This window comes from Ambystoma mexicanum, chromosome 1p (genome assembly GCF_040938575.1).
Source record: "Ambystoma mexicanum isolate Mex_15411 chromosome 1p, UKY_AmexF1_1, whole genome shotgun sequence".
Taxonomy (NCBI): Eukaryota; Metazoa; Chordata; class Amphibia; order Caudata; family Ambystomatidae; genus Ambystoma; species Ambystoma mexicanum.
The window spans coordinates 153,416,918-153,432,856 of NC_090921.1; the positions used below are offsets into that span (position 1 = coordinate 153,416,918).

General features: G+C 45.9%; 1 protein-coding gene and 1 long non-coding RNA gene across 10 annotated transcripts in view; one reads left to right on the forward strand and one right to left on the reverse strand.

Annotated features, from left to right (window-relative positions):
* The window catches only part of LOC138567454 (protein phosphatase inhibitor 2-like), a 2,745,435-nt gene that overhangs the window by 188,312 nt on the left and 2,541,184 nt on the right, over positions 1-15,939 (reverse strand). For 2 of the 6 annotated variants that reach the window (XR_011302215.1, XR_011302216.1), the window contains exon 1: positions 7,983-8,079. The exons of the other annotated variants lie outside the window; for them this stretch is intronic. The gene's annotated coding sequence lies outside the window, so the exon portion shown is untranslated. Of the gene's footprint in view, positions 1-7,982; positions 8,080-15,939 lie in introns of those variants that run through there. 6 annotated transcript variants of the gene reach the window in all.
* Positions 8,125-15,939, forward strand: part of LOC138567440 (uncharacterized) — a 453,021-nt gene continuing 445,206 nt past the window's right edge. For 3 of the 4 annotated variants that reach the window (XR_011302211.1, XR_011302210.1, XR_011302208.1), the window contains exons 1-4: positions 8,125-8,239; positions 8,344-8,492; positions 8,782-8,859; positions 8,957-9,061. This is a non-coding gene — a long non-coding RNA (uncharacterized lncRNA). Of the gene's footprint in view, positions 8,240-8,343; positions 8,493-8,781; positions 8,860-8,956; positions 9,540-15,939 lie in introns of those variants that run through there. The other variant, XR_011302204.1, reaches the window with a different exon arrangement.

Below are 15,939 nucleotides of genomic sequence, written 5' to 3' on the forward strand. Positions count from 1 at the left end.
GGTATCTCCTCGATATAACAACCCTTGCTTTATAAAAAAAGAATGAAAGAATGAACCATCTTTACTTCTGCCTTCATTTGCAGGAGCTACTTTGAGGAAGGCATTCGGCCAGAATACAGTCATTGTGCTGTGTGAACGCTTTATCGGTAACTATCTGAGGCTCACTTTCTTCGGTACAGGGTTTTGGCATTTCTACTTTAGGGGGCAGATCTTGATCCAAAGCCTTTGGTTCATCTTTCCATCAGATCTTGCTCTTGAATTTCTACAGGTTTGGGAAGAAGGGCATTTTCTAAAATCCTGTGAGTGATTTTCTCCCCTGTTTTTACATGGTAAGAGTTTTTAACGTTTCTCTGGAGTAGAACTTTGACATCAACCCAGTAGTCTGGGTCCACCACCCTGGCCAGACCGTGTTTCCAAGCGAGACCTGACTTGGATACCAATCAGATGTATGTAACCTTGAGGGGTGCTAGGACTAAGTCCGTTGGTATGAGTTGCCTCTCTCTAGGCTCTATTGTAACAATGCGGATACTGGAGAGGTCAACCGTATAGACTCACTGGGAGTTGGATGCTCGGTTACTGAGCTTGGAAAACATCAAGGTTCCCCAGTTTGTATGAACCAGGTCAGACTAGGTTACACCATATGTAAGGGTGCCAAAGAAGAGGACTGAGATGGCATCTTTGGGGCTAAAGACTTATATTGAATTCAGAAAGCAAGAGAAAACCTATCTGTTCAGATTCCTAAGAGGGGTTTCCCTGCCTCGGCTAAAGAACTAAGGTGATTGTCAGGATGTCTTTCAAAGCAAGTGTCCACTGTCCTCGGTCAAGAAACCGTACTTCGAACGGATTGTGTCCTCCCACTTATTCCTCATCTTTGACACTTGTTGTCCAGCTTCAGCTGCTTTGGAATTTTTTTTTGGTAGAGGGTGCTGTGTGTCGATGGCTTTGAGTCGATGTCCCTCGAAGGCCTCCGTCAAGGATGATGTCATCGAAGGCATATATAGCACGCGCCGTTGGCCTCAGTTCAATTTTTCTGCGACAGTGATAGCTTTGAGTGAAATTCAGTGCGCCTCATCTTGTGACGTATTTGTTACAATCATCCCTTGAGTATGTCTTCTTCATCAACTCTGACTCCGAAGTCCGGTTTCAAGAAGTGTTGGAATTATGGGTCAAAATTGTCACTCAACGACCATCACTGTATCTGTTTGTGGTGCCTCGTCGCGGACCACGACACCTCTGACTGCTCGAAATGCCAGTCCATGACTGGAAAAGCCTTGTGGAAACAGAAGGGGAAGCTGAAGGTAGGAAAAATCCCTAAAAAATCTCCTCCTACCCGTTCCGCGAGACCTTCGACTGACGAGTCGAGAGGGAAATCTCCTCAAAGGAAGAAGGCCAAGTGATCCAGGTCAAGGAGTGACTCACACCACTCGTCTTCGTCCTCAAAGAAATCGAAGAGAAAGCACTATACGTTGCCTTCGTCGACTTCGCCATCAGACGTTTCCCCCCGATAGGGCTGCTTGCCGTACTGAGAAGTCCACTCCGGCCAAGTGGGAAGCCTTCAGGGATAAAATCTAAAGGTTTTTGAGAAACAAAAAAGCCATGCTCCTACCGAGCCTTCGAAACAAGACGGAAAGGAAAGGTCTTGTCCGAAATCCTGGGTGCCCTCGAGCCCGGGAAAAAGGCCTGATCTGCATCGTGAGTCCTCAATGCCTCGATCCGATGTTACATTAAAGGATCATACGAGAAACAAGGAAAGGTCGAGTTCGTCAACGCCATCTACACCTTTGACACTGCAGTGCCTTTGAAGCCCGCCAGGCACTAAACATCGATGCCGAAGCCTTCGAAGCCAGCCATGCCACATTTGCCAGCAGTGCGGTCTATGCCCAGCGCCCCTCCTAAGTCGGTGCTGAAAACGAAAGCATTGAAGACTTCATGAGGTAGAAGCCTATTATTGCTAAACTAGACAAAATATATGCGCCACTCCCTGAAAAGGATTTCTTTAAATCTCTTACTTCGATTTTTGAAGAAGAGGAGCGGTCTGAGGATGATGAAGCCCCATTTGGCTTACAATACAGTACTCCCAATGTACCAGAGAGTTTTATTTCTGAATAGTCCAGACTGAAGGGTCTTTATGACAACTTGCATACAGCCATAACTCGCCCGAACCTGAGCTTGGAAAACCAGAGGCGGGGGAGCATGCAAATGCATCTTACAGGAAGTTCATGTTGAAGGTGGTGGAATACATGGGTTGGAGTAGGCCTCTATTACTTTATGAGCAGGACGAACTCACCGACATTTTGGACAAAGGTCCACAATCTGAACCTATTTTGCCTTTGCATATGGCATTGCAGAAAAGTGTGGCTAGGAACTGGGAGACTCTGGAGTCCAATCCGACAGTTGATAAGAATTTAACCAAGAAGTACCGCCCTTCCAGTAGTGACCCTGACTACCTGTCACAACACCCCACTCCGGAGAGTCTGGTGGTGCTGTCAGCAACTGCTACTTTCAAACCAGCAGCGTACCCTACCATCCCTCATGAGAAGGACAACAAACGCGTAAATGGATGGGGAAGGAAGGTATTCTCTGCAGGGAGCATGGCATTAAAATCTGCCAACTCCAATTGTGCCCTAGCAAAGTTTACATTCACTGTACGGGATTGAATTTCCATGGCAGCAGAGCACATTCCCGAAGGGGATGAAAGAGACGGTTTCTTAGCTATTATTATAGACGGCAAAGAGGCCATGTGCGAGTTTCTTCAATCAAGTTTGGATTCTGTGGATAGTATCAGCAGAACCATGGCTACCAGCACCGTTATGCGCAGGTTTGCGAGTTTGCAAAAGAGGGGTTTTGCTCCTGATGTGTAATCTAGACTTCTCAACATGCCTTTTGATGGATCTCACCTTATTGGCAACAAGACTGAAGAGAGCTTTGAGAAGTTGCAGACCTCAAAAGCAGCAGCCAAATCTTTAGGCGCCGCTATTAGGCAACCTCAGCCTTTCATCCTAGTGCACAACCTTGGAGGGGTAGATCTGTTTGCTACTACTCCTCAGTTGGAAGGGTGAGAAGAATGGCCAGTCAAAGAGGCCAGAGGAGGTTTCCTCGTGGTGGACGTGGTAGAGGTGCAAAGCCAGCTCAAGCAGCAGCCTCCTTACCATTGGTTGCTGCATCAGCTGCCTCAAAACCACTCGAGGTCTTGAGTCATAGTTCACCAGTGAGGGACATTCTGTCTCAGCATCTGGAAGAATGGCAAGTCATTACTTCAGATGCTTGGGCTCTAGAAATAGTAGCCCACGGTTACTGCCGTCCTTTCATAAAGAGACCTTAGAACAATCCACCGTGGAACCGCTCTTTGAGGATTCCAGATCCGCTCCTTGTGCAGGAAATTTTAACCCTGCTAGAGAAAGGTGCTATAGAACCAGCTTCTGTAACGGAGAGGAACAAGGGGTGGTACTCCCCTTATTTTTTGATACCCAAGAAGGACGGATGACTAAAACACATCTTGGACTTAAGATACTTGAACAAGTTCCCCAGGAAGGACAAGTTCAAGATGGTCATACTTTCTCAGATCCTTCAGGCCCTATAACTCCAGGTTTGGTTACTGTCATTGGGCCTTCAGGATGCTTATTTTCATGTGCCAATCCATCTCGATCACAGAAAATACCTAAGGTTTGCAGTTGGCAGTTCTCATGATCAATTTCGGGTTCTACCATTCGGGCCAACCTCCGCCCAAGGGTTTTCACCAAACTGATGGCGGTGGTGGCAGCGAGTCTCAAGAGAGGGGGATTCACGTCTAACCCTACCTGGACAACTGGCTGATCAGGGCCTGTCCATCGGAGTCCAAACTACACATCAATCTTTTGGAGCTGAGAGCAATCATACTAGCGCTGAAGGCCTTTCTGCCCTCTGTACGGGGAAAGAATGTCCTGATAATGACGGACAACAAAGTGGCCATATACTACCTCAACAAGAAAGAAGGTGTATGGTCACTACCACTGTGCAGAGAGGCAATGCAGCTCTGGTACTGGGCAATTTAAGAAGGAATCTCCCTGTCAGCAGTTCACCTAGCCGGAGAGGATAACACAGCAGCAGACGCTCTGAGCAGGAGGAGCACAGTATCCCACGAGTGAGAACTAGCTCAGGAAGTCCTTCAAGAGATCTTCACCCTTGGGGGAACCCCACAAGTAGATCTGTTTGCGACCGAGGTCAACCGGAAGTGTGAAAGATATTGCTCCAGGGAATTTCCACCAAGAGGAGCTCTAGGAGATGCGTTCGTAGTGGACTGGAAATGTCCACTCCTGTACACATTTCCTCCAGTCCCCGTCATTCTTCTTGTGATCAGGAGGTTGAGAAGGTTCGGGAAACAATTATCCTAATTTCCCGGATTGGGCCAGGACATGTCCATTTGTCCTCCGATGCGTCTTCCACAAAGAGAGGACCTTCTCTCGCGGGAGGAGGGTCGGGTTCTCCATCCAGAGGTCAAGACTCTCAACCTTCACGCTTGGTTTCTGAAAGGATGAGATATAAGGATTGGGACCTCCCGGATGACGTAATGGAGGTTTTGCTTTCGGCCAGAAGGCCAGCAACAAAGTCTTTGTACCGTTGCCGTTGGAATAAATTCTGCAACCGGTGCAAGGAAAAGAATGTGGATCCTTTTCTATGTATCCTTCTGTTTTATCCTTTTTTCTATCCTTAGCTAATCTGGGGTTCCAGATTGGTACCATTTAAGGCTACTCGGCAGCGCTGTCCATTTTTAAGCGCTCGTCAGAAAAATGTTTCTATTTTAAAATTCCACTCATGACACAATTTCTGAAGGGACTCACTAATGTGTTCCCTCTATCTTCTTTCCAGTTTCCGGGTTTGGGACCTTAATCTGTTTTTTTTTAATTTTTTATTATTTTTATTACATTTTCAAAACATTTAATCCAAGGAATGAAAGAAAAATTAATAACAATTCATTATAGCGCCAGATCATTTCATTGCATCAAAGTTCATTTCCCACCCATATTACAGTAATTTGGCATGCGAGTTCATTAGACATAACAAGACCGGGTGCAAATTCATTCATCAATACTTGATTGGGGGAGGAAAGCAATTTGAGCCATAACCTCTAAAAAAGGAAAGAGATAGGTTGTGAAAATGTAAGAGAAGTAGAAGAAAGAAGAAAGAAAAAAAGAAAAAAAGGGATACCGAAGCCTCCAGAGTCTGTTCAGTAGAAATCCATAGGGTATACACGTCAAGGATTCATAAAATGTTTCATTAATGTCGGTTGAAAGAACATCTGCTCTTTGTCTGAAACAAAGTTCAAGAATGGGCTCCAAGTCTGCGTGAATTTCAAAAGCCTCCCCTCCAGAATGGCCGTAAGTTTTTCAAGGCCTAACAATCCCTATACTTTCACCCACCAGTATGCTATGTATGGACCTTCGATAGATTTCCAGAAACAAGCCCTTGTGATTCGTGCAGCTATAAGCAACTGGCCGATTAGGGCCGCTCTGGAGCCCGTCATCGGAAAGGACCCATCTTCTGGCACATCCCCTAAAATTAGGATCAGAGGGTCCATGGGAAGCAGGGAGCCTGTAATTTCCTTGATTTTGGATCGTACTTCCGGCTAGAAAGTTTGTATGACCCAACAATGCCACCACATATGCGCTAAATCCCGACGCTCACCACAGCCATGCCAACATGTATCAGGATTCATTGCATGTAGCTTGCTTGGAGGAAAATACCATCGGAAACAAATCTTAAAGCATTTTCTTTCACCACCGTACACCTAGAGCTTGTCTGGGCTCTGTACCACATCTTTTGCTATGACTCCTCAGGGATATATAAGCCCAGCTCTCTCTCCCAGGCCAACATATAAGGAAGTGTCTCTCCTTCGGGGGCGTTTTCAAGGAGTTTATAACATGTGGATAGCTTGTGAGACGTTGACCCTCAACAATTCCAAGTTCTATGCCCAGCGGGGTTCTAGAGGCAGCTAGGCGTGTTGCTCTTTTAGTCAACCAGTGTCGAACCTGTGTGTACCTAAAAGGCTCAGATTCTGGCAGTCCAAACTTCTTCTTGCACTCTTGAAATATAAATAATGGGAATAACCAGTTTTATTCAGATCAACCGCCCCTGCAGCAACAATCATCATCCACCACCATGTCTTGACAAACGCACAGCAGCAAACAGTTGGGAGCAAGAGGAGCGAAGGACCCGAAGCAACCACCCTTATTAGTTAATTTATCCAGTTATATTCCAAATCCAACAGAAGAAGCAGTATTGAATCGCAGATTGGGTTTTGTACCCACCACACAATACAAGTTTCTAACACGCATAGAAATAGAACTGCTACGCAAAATTCATTTGAAACAATTTTTCATGGACAAAGAGAATGAGGTGGTTTCCGAAACAAATCCGATTTTGATCCACCTGTCGGGAGTTACACACCGGAAGCGGTAGTATTCTCTTAAAGGGTGTGGCATGATCTACACCGTCTAGAAAATGAACATAGTCCCTCTAAATTTCAGAATTTTAGTAATATTGAGAGGCAGGCAGTTAAGTGTTTGGCTACGAATCCTAATATTATCATACGGAAGGCGGACAAAGGAGGCACTGTGGTGATTCAGGACAAAGATACATATATTGCGGAGTGGATGACAGGTCATTCTATTGTAAGATTATGGAATATCCTACAGAAAGGTTGTCCATTCTCATTAGGGACAAAATAGACAAGGCATTCGAAAGGGAGTGGATTTGTAAGCAGGGATATGAATATTTGGTTGTATCTAAACCCACCATCCGCAAATTTTACACATTACCTAAAATTCATGAATCTCTGTCTAATCCTCCAGGACACCCTATTGTCTCGGGAACAGGTTTGTTGTTGGAACCTTTGGCTAAATTTGCTGACAAATATCTCAAACCATTTGTCCTGAGTATGTTTTCATACATACAGGACACGACAGAAGTTATCAATTGTATTGAAAACATGAGTTTTGATCCTAAAACTTAGTTATTAGCCAGTCTTGACGCAGCACCACTCTACACTTTTATGCAACAGCGTATCACACACACTTGGGGGCTTCCCACACTAGTAGGTCACGCCCTGTGTGGAAAATGCATAAATTGCAAATATACTCAAAGGACGAAGGAGGTGGACCTGGGACTTTCTAGACCCTGGATGCAGACCAGATTCACCAACTGCAGCTCCACACATGTAATATATGCAGTATGGTGCCAATGCTCCAAATTATACTTTGGCATGACAGAACGCAAACTTAGTACACGGATAGGTGAACATAGGAGCAGCATTAGAAAACAGAATTTAACATCTCCATTAGCCAGTCACTTTGCTACAATGGAACATGATGTTGATGGATTGAAATGGACTGTTTTGTGGCAACTGGAAAGGACCAACAATAGTGAGGCTGACACTAAGAAGTTGTTGTACAAAGAACAATAGCTCATCTTCTTAACTGGATCAGCAATTAATGGGTTAAATGAACAGGTCAACTGGAAAAATTAGTACTCTATTCCCAGTATGATTGAGGAGAGGATTATAGTTATAGCTTTTTCATGCACCTCAGCCTCTTTTGACTTTGATCCCACTCCAAGTCTTGTTTAGTAAAGTCTTCCTTCTCGAGGGTGGAATATAGAACGATTAGTTAGCATGAGTGTCACTATATTTTTTTCTACGTAGGCTGGTGTGATTAGAACCACTGATCGGGGTAGATTAGTGTGAAATATGTGACACCAACATGATGACAGGTCCTACTTACCTTTGTCCATACAAGTAAGCTCAGAGATAACTGTCAATATTGTCCATATTACAGCTTAATTTAGGAGAATAACAATACGTGGTTCATGGAAAATGAGGATCACATTAACAATTGAGACTGACCACATGATTTGCAACACTGTGTGAGCGGTCCTGAGAACCCATTATAACGGGCATTTGGAAGCGGCACGCAACGCTGAGATTATTGACAGCTGCACATTTACCTTACCTCGTGACACAGAGTTAGGATGGCAGTGGTGACATGGTGGAAGGAGGTATGTCTACCCAGTATTGAGCCTGCACCTTGCACTAGCAACGTATTAGATACCACCTGACCACGCACGTACATGTTACGTCAATCACATGACTGACTCGCATAACATTTAATCAGACTAGATGATTCGAACGACAACGTTCAACCGCGGAGGAGCTGCGACTACGAACAGCGAAGAGACTGACATGAGGACGTCTTAGCTTAATCTCACGGTGAGTCATAAATGAATGGGTTTCACTTTGAATCTAATGGGTATGACGACCGGACGAGCCGATAGCAGGTTTACTGATACGTTATTGACTTTATTTTGTTTCAGACGCTAGTAGCGTATAACTTCTGAACGCTCAGAGGCGCCCACTCCAGCACAACTAGCCCGGGTGTTTGAGAAGGCTGACTCATTTGACTACAGTCACAAAGTGGATTCCACGTCACCATTGATAAAACCGACTGTGTTATTTCACGAAGGTAAAACAATGGTTTATTTGTACAAATGTGGTCATAGTGCATGCATCATGCCTGACCTCCCGTACTGAATTATGCTGACCGTATGTGAGTGACATACTAGTTGGTTAAGTAACAGATGCACCATGATATTAGCACCAGTGGTAGTCCGACTACCGGCTTGTTGTGTTTTCTAGATATTAGGAAGCGACACTTGGCAGTTGTTGTATGAGTGCTGTTCATACATATGACAACACTACTGTCTGACCTTATCAAACCAGTCCTCTTTCCTTCTTTTCTCTTGGTTATTTAGATGTCGAGGTATCCAAATAATTCTTGAGGCGCCCCCTTGTATCTGTGGTCAAGACACTTTGTTCATTTGTAGAACATGGTAAGCCTTGGTTTGGTAGACAAAGGTACCTTCTAAGCAGAACAGCAGCCACACAGGATATCTGATTGTTGTTTTTTGTCTCTCTCTCTTTTCCCAGGTTCGATTTTGTGCTAGGCAACCCTAGAGGTTGCAGACTTGGCCGTGCATCAACTATGTTTGAGAGGTGCATGTGCACCCTATCAACAAGATAGATGTTGGAAGGGTACAGTTGGTCCCCCTGATGAAGTTCAAAATATGTTTTTGTTATAATGAGGTGTTGAAACAAAACATGTTGGGTCTTTAGATGATGTATTGTAACAAGTAACAGTACTACAGAACAGCATATTTAGTTGATATAAGTTCCCTGGTAGCCAAAACCGGGATTAGTTTCATTCAGGCCACAGATAGAGGTTCATGAGGTATTCCTGAGGCTACTGACCACTGTGCTACCTTATACATTATTGGTATGGTGTTTATAATATGTCCTAAGTTGTATAGATTTTTATAGGCAAATCTAACTAATATTTTTACATTAGTCTTTTTTCTAACTAACATTTTTACATTTTTTAACTTTTGTACTATGTTTTAGAATTGTGTATTGGGCTTGCTTTAAATGTGTACTAGGTTTTATACATTTGTTTATGCCTAACTGTATGTTTTAATGTATGTATGTAAATTTGAGCATATATTTTTTCAACAAATTTGTGTTGACTTGGTACCTATTTGGTCCTCCATGGGCCGTGTCTTTGTGACCTGGGAAGATAGTAAGGGAGGGAGATGTTGACGTGTAGATCCTTTTGTTAAAGATTGTCCTTAGGTGTACAGAAGGAGCTGGATCTAAACGTTGTTAAATAGCTCCCTTGGTCTCTTATTGGTTTTTATAGTGGTTCTTGATCTACATATAAGTCCCTCAATCTTAAGGGTGTCTCGGAATTGCAGCCCCGGAATGAGCTTGGACTCTGGAGTAAACACTGGGTTCTGGGAAATGGGGGACAATGGACCCAAGCCAGATGTGATCTTCTCTGCGCACATGCCTTATCCCAGCTCCAGAGCGTTACCATCGTTGTGGGCAATACCCCATCTCGATATCTCGAGCCTCTTTAGGGAGGAAGGGAAGATACGCCAGCAGAAAGGGGGTCGCTGCTTGCTCTATCTCCTGCCATTTAAGGGACTCCAACGAATTCGCCCAAGCTAGCATTGTAGCAACCTGAGCTGCTCTATAATAACGCAAAACCGAGGGGAGCCCAATGCCACCCAACATCCTACTTCTTATAAGGAGCTTGTAGGACATTCTAGGTTTCTTCTTCTTCCAAAATAAATTGCCCTATCTCCTTTTGTAAAGCAATGAGATCACCTTTAGGAATAAGAACAGGCAAAGAGTGAAAAATGTAGAGTCATCTTGACTGAGCTAACCCTGCCCAACCATGAAATGTCTTGGGAGTCCCAACGCTGGAGACCATTCTTTGGCTTCCCTCAGCAGAGCAGGTATGTTAGCCTTGAATACGCCTGTAAAGGTCGGGGTCAGTTTTATTCCTAGGTAAGGGATATTCGTGGATGACCAGGGATGGGGAATGCCGCTTGTATATCTGCCAAACCAGTAGGTGATTCAGTTAGAGCCATGCCCACCGATTTAGCGGGTTTCATCTCAAAACCGGAAACCCTAGCAAACTGAGACATTAGTTTCATAAGAGGCGGAATTGACCTGGAGGCGTCATTCAAGAAACACAACAGATCGTCCGTGTATAAAGCCACTTTGTGGCACTGACCCACATATTCAAAACCTAGGATCTCAGTGTTCAGTCTAATCTGCTGGGCTAGAGGCTCTAGCGCCAGGGCAAAAACTAGGGGCGCTAAGGGGCAACCTTGTCTGGTGCCTCTACCTAATAGAATCAGCGAAGTCCAATTCGCGTTCACTTTGACTTTTGTCCAAGGGATCTGAAAATTTGAAAGGATCAGTTTTGAGAAGCTAGGCCCGGAGCCAAATCCCACCAACACCAACTGCAGATATTCCCAAGACATACTATCAAAAGCCCTATGGGCGTCTAAAGATAATAGGGACAATCTGCCTGGGATCTTGGGGGCTAATGCAATCAGGTTTATCACCCGACGGATGTTATTGTAAGTCGAGCGATTGCATATGAAATCAGTTTGATCTTTCTCTATCAGTCCCGGAAGAACTTCTCCCAACCGGCCAGCTATTATTTTACTCAGCACCTTCGCATCTGAGTTCAACAGAGCAATAGGCCGATAGGACGCACAGTCCATGTGGTTCTTTCCTGGTTTCAAAATCAGGGTCGTAATGGACTCTACCATAGAATCGGAAACTGAGCCAGTAGCTCAAATGGTATTGAAGAGCTTTGTAAAGTGAGGCGAGAACAAAGTTCTAAAAGTCTTGTAAAAATGTATTTGTGAGCACGCCAGGCCCCGGGACCTTACCCAAAGGGAGGGAGCGAATGGCATCCTCCGTTTCCCGCAATGTAATCGGTCATTCTAAAAGCTCCCGAACCTCCCGGGAGACTTGCAGCAGCTGCGCATCCCGTATAAATTTACTGGCCATGTGCAAGTTAGTATGATGGGGAGCAAAGTGTTCTTTAAAAAAGTTCTCAAATATGCAGAGCTTATCCAACTCCGAAGTGACTTGTCTCCCCTCTGTATCCTGCAAGACTTCTATCCAATTACGGCTAACCTGTTTTTTCAACTTAGCTGCCAAGAGTCGATTAGCTTTATTTCCTTTAGAATAATAGTATTGCTTAGTGCGCATCTGCCATACGCAGCACAACTCATGTGATGGGCCTCAAGAGCCCTCTAGGCCACCCGCACATCTTTCTTTGACAGTTGAGAAGTCCTATGCCTATGCAAATCCTCCCTCCTTCAAAGTTCTAGTTCGAGCTGAATCTGTGTTTGTTTCCTAACTTTCCCTCTCTCTATTGATTGAGTTATGATATGACCACGAATCACCGCTTTCGCAGCATCCCATACTGTGGTATAGGCCAGCTCTCCCGTGTCATTCTCAGTGAAGTAATGGGATATGACATCAGAGATACAAGAGCGGAACTGGGGGTCCCCCATTAGGAGCTCATTCAATCTCCAGGTACGTGTAAGATTTGGAGTATCACTAAAGGGAACCATCGTCAACAATACCGGGGCATGATCCGATAAGGCCTTAGGAAGTATCTCTATGTCAATTATTTGGGAAATAAGCTTATCGGAGACGAGGAACATATCCAACCTGGAAAAACTCCAATGTACCACAGAATAGCAAGTGTAATCTCATTCTTCTTGGTGGAAGAATCGCCAAGCCTCTATGAGGGAATATTCCTGAAGAAGCATTGTGAGCCCCAGTAAGCTCTTTTTATCTATACTAGTTGGGGGTAGGGACTTGTCCATTAAGGGGTTGATCACAGCATTACAATCCCCCCCCCTATAACGAGTTCCCCTTCAGCATGTTCAAACAGGAGCCTAGACAGGAACGCAAAGAACACATCCTGCTGGGATTTGGGCGCGTAATGTGAGACCAGCATCACCCTCCGCCCCTGTAGCTTAGCCACTACCAGAACATATCTGCCGCCTGTATCCCTCAGAGTCTTGTGAACCTTCAATTGAGTCCCCTTCCGAATCAAAATGGCCACACTGCATCTCTTCGATACAGAAGAGGCACAAAATCTCGTGGGGAATAATTTATTGTTAAGCCTAAATTCATCCAAAGGTAGGAGATGAGTTTCTTGGAGAAACAAGAGCGAAGAGTCGAGGGTGGCCATTCGATGCATTAATGCCTTGTGCTTTAGGGGGGAGTTTAGGCCTTGCACATTCAAGGATAGGCAATTAAGATTCAAATTAGCCATTCCAACAACAAATTGATCCCCGTGCAGACTCAGTCAACCAGACGCTCCCCCAGACAAGCCAGATTCGAGACACATCCCCAGTCTCCCTCATCCATCCGCTCAGCATACCTTCTCGTTCACAGCACCAAGGGGAGCAAACGGTTCGCAGAGGTCGCTTCACTTCAATAATAGCGTCCAACGCCATCATCCCGTCAACTGTGTACTCCAAAAAGAAATACAAATACCAAGGTCAGAACAATCGACAGTATATCTTGCAATAAGGTTTGCAATCCAGACTCATTAGGATAAGAGAGAATAGTGAAATAAAAGGTGTAAAAATCACTTTCAAGGCTTTTAAAACACCACCCTTTCAGGGTAACAAAGCGGGCTTATTCCATGAGTTGGGCACCCGAACAAAGCACACTTCATATTTGCCCCTTCATCTTCCAATCTGCGTTGCGTAAAAAGGGAGAGTGCAGAAGTCCTAGAACTCATTTACTAAGCAGAGAAACTCCCTGTGAACAACAAGCCCGAATAACAACCAATTCATTACTACAAAATAGAAACATTATCAGCGGAAACCTGAAATAAAACGTGAAATAGTCGTTTCCTTGCACCAATTTGATATCACCGGCAGCTTGGCACATCATTGCAGGACCTGGCCAGAAAATAGACTTTCATCAGGCCTGAAATTCACCACATTTCACATTACAGGACCCTTTACTGCTTCCAGACGAACTTGCAAAAGCACTGACGTCCGGCGACCTCTGCCAAGTCAGGAAGGGTCAGTGCTCTGACCCTCAGATTCTTTGGACACTTTAGCAGAAACCCAACCCTTGGGCTTTCTCTTCCTATCTTTCGGCGTGGGGCTTAGAACTGACCTCCTCGAGATGACGGCTCCCATGTCAGCCGACACGCTGGCGGATTCTTGCATCAATTTGCTCGCTTCATCTTCTGATCCAATAGCATAGGGTCGGTTATGACACTCAAAGAGTAGCTAACATGGGTATCTCCACTGATACCGAACCTTCTTTGCCTGTAACCAAGTTGTGACTTTCTGGAGGCGCCTACGATTTGCCAGGGTATATGGTGACATATCCTGGAATAAAGATATTGAAGAGCCCCGGAATTCCACTGGATCCGCCCTTCTAGCTGCTGCCATTATTTCCTCTTTTTGTTGAAAGAAATTAACCCTAGAGAGGACGTCAGGAAGGAGGTACCGCTTCTGCTGGACGGCGGAATAGACCCGGTGGGTCCTATCTAGGTTCAACTCCTCTGAACCTCCAAGGCTCAACAAAGACTTAAAGCGGACACGCACATATTCAGGAAGCTCCTGATACTGGACCCGTCTTGGCACTCCCCGTATTCTAATATTGTTCCCCCTTGAGCAATTTTCGAAATCCGCCTGCTTAGCCGACATCTCCTTAAGTCGATCCTCCACACTCCTGACTCTCTTGGCAAGCTCATCATTCCCGTGCTCATGCTCACACCCTAGGTTCTCAAGATCGTTGACTCTGGCCTCCAGGCCTGTCAGATTGGAGTTTAGCTCAGCGATGGAGCGTGCCAAGGAATCTTTTGAAGACTGAATCTCAAGCTTTATCTCCTGTGTAATGACCTGCTTGAGAGTTTTTAGCATTCCTTCAAAGTATGGCCTGGATAAAGAGGGGTCAAAAGTTGCTTCAGACCCCTGTAAAGCATGTACATTCGCTGTAACGGACTGCATCTTCTGAAGGCGTCAGGAGAGCTGTGATCTCGCTCCCCTTGTGTTTGTGTCCTGATTTGGGCATTGCCGGAAGGAGCCGATGTAGGGTGCTGGGATACGGCCCCAGAGCTCCCACAGCCGAGGGTCCACCCAGAAGCTATGACCACAAGATGACGGTGCGTATTGGTCCCGGTACAGCTGCTGAATAGCGGCCAACAGGAATGGGAGCAACAGTCACCCCTGGCTCAAAGCATTGTCATCCCAAGGCCAGGTGCACCACTCCACCTCAGTCCCCTCGGCAAGACTTCAAGCAAGGGGTTCACCTCGCAGCCAAGCACCCAAGCCGCGGCCAACAGAGCAGACCCGCAAGCTTCCCAAACCAGGCCAGCGGGATTGGTGGATCGCTCCTGCTCCTACACTCGCCTGGCTGCCCAGGAGCACAGGCTGCTGCCGATACAGTGGGCTTGCGGGCCGCTCCACTCCGGGCAGTGGGTCGGACACAGCTCCCACACCCCTCCACCCGCCGAGCAGTCCCTCAGCAGCGAAACGCACCCAGAGGAGAAGGCAGGAGGGGTCCCCGCCGAAGCGAACCGAGCCCGGGAGCTATGAAGCACGGGACCAACCCACCCCCACTCCCTAACTCCTCCTCCGCTCCTCGCTCTGCTAGCCTGGTCACCAGCTCAGAGGTGCGCTCCCCCTCCACATTCGCACCGAGCAGGGGAGAGCCAGATCGTCACTTCACCTTCGCCCTCTAATCACTAGCTCTCCGGCAGCATTCACAGGCTCTGGCACCTCGCCCGCACAAGACCTCCACGGCAAATCTGGGGCACTCTTTAACTTTGCAGTCCACAGGCACGGCGGCAAGACAGATACGTCGGTCCGCCCGCCATTTTGTAAACCCGCGATCCCACACAGTGCAGGACTTCAGATGCCAAAAGGATCCAGTTCCACAGACTCAAACTGGTCGCCGCATAGCGCTTCCGACTCCGCTCACGTTTCCATGCAGATAATGAAAATCAGGGCATTTATCTTCTTCAATCAGGCGTCCTTCCCGGAGCTACAGCAGACACGTCCACGTGGTCCGAATGGGGGATGAAACAAATATACCGCTGCTCCTTATTAATATATATTGGAGGGTCAATGTGTCAAAGAGCATTAAATTAGTAGAGTCAGTAATTGGAGCCATGGATAAAGCTATGCAAGAGTGGGATAATGCAAAGATAGTGATATGTGGAGATTTAAATATCAAACTCCTTAGTAAAAAGGGTTATCCATTAAAAGAAGGTCAATGGAAAGAGAGGGAACATGAATGGATGAGGTGCATGAGAATGAAGTAGATGCACATGCTCAATTCCCAAATGGTGGGTGGCATACCAGGAAGAAACACTTGGAGAAACGGGGAGTTGATGTCATGTTTCGACTACTGGTTAGTTTGAACAATCTAAGAGATCAGGTGGAGAGTTTTGTAATAATGCCACCAGATTTATCTCCATCTCGGGATGGGAACGGGTCAGTCCCCTTAAACAAATGGGGGAGCTTGAATTAGAATGGGGAAATAACAGATTAAGACTAAAACAA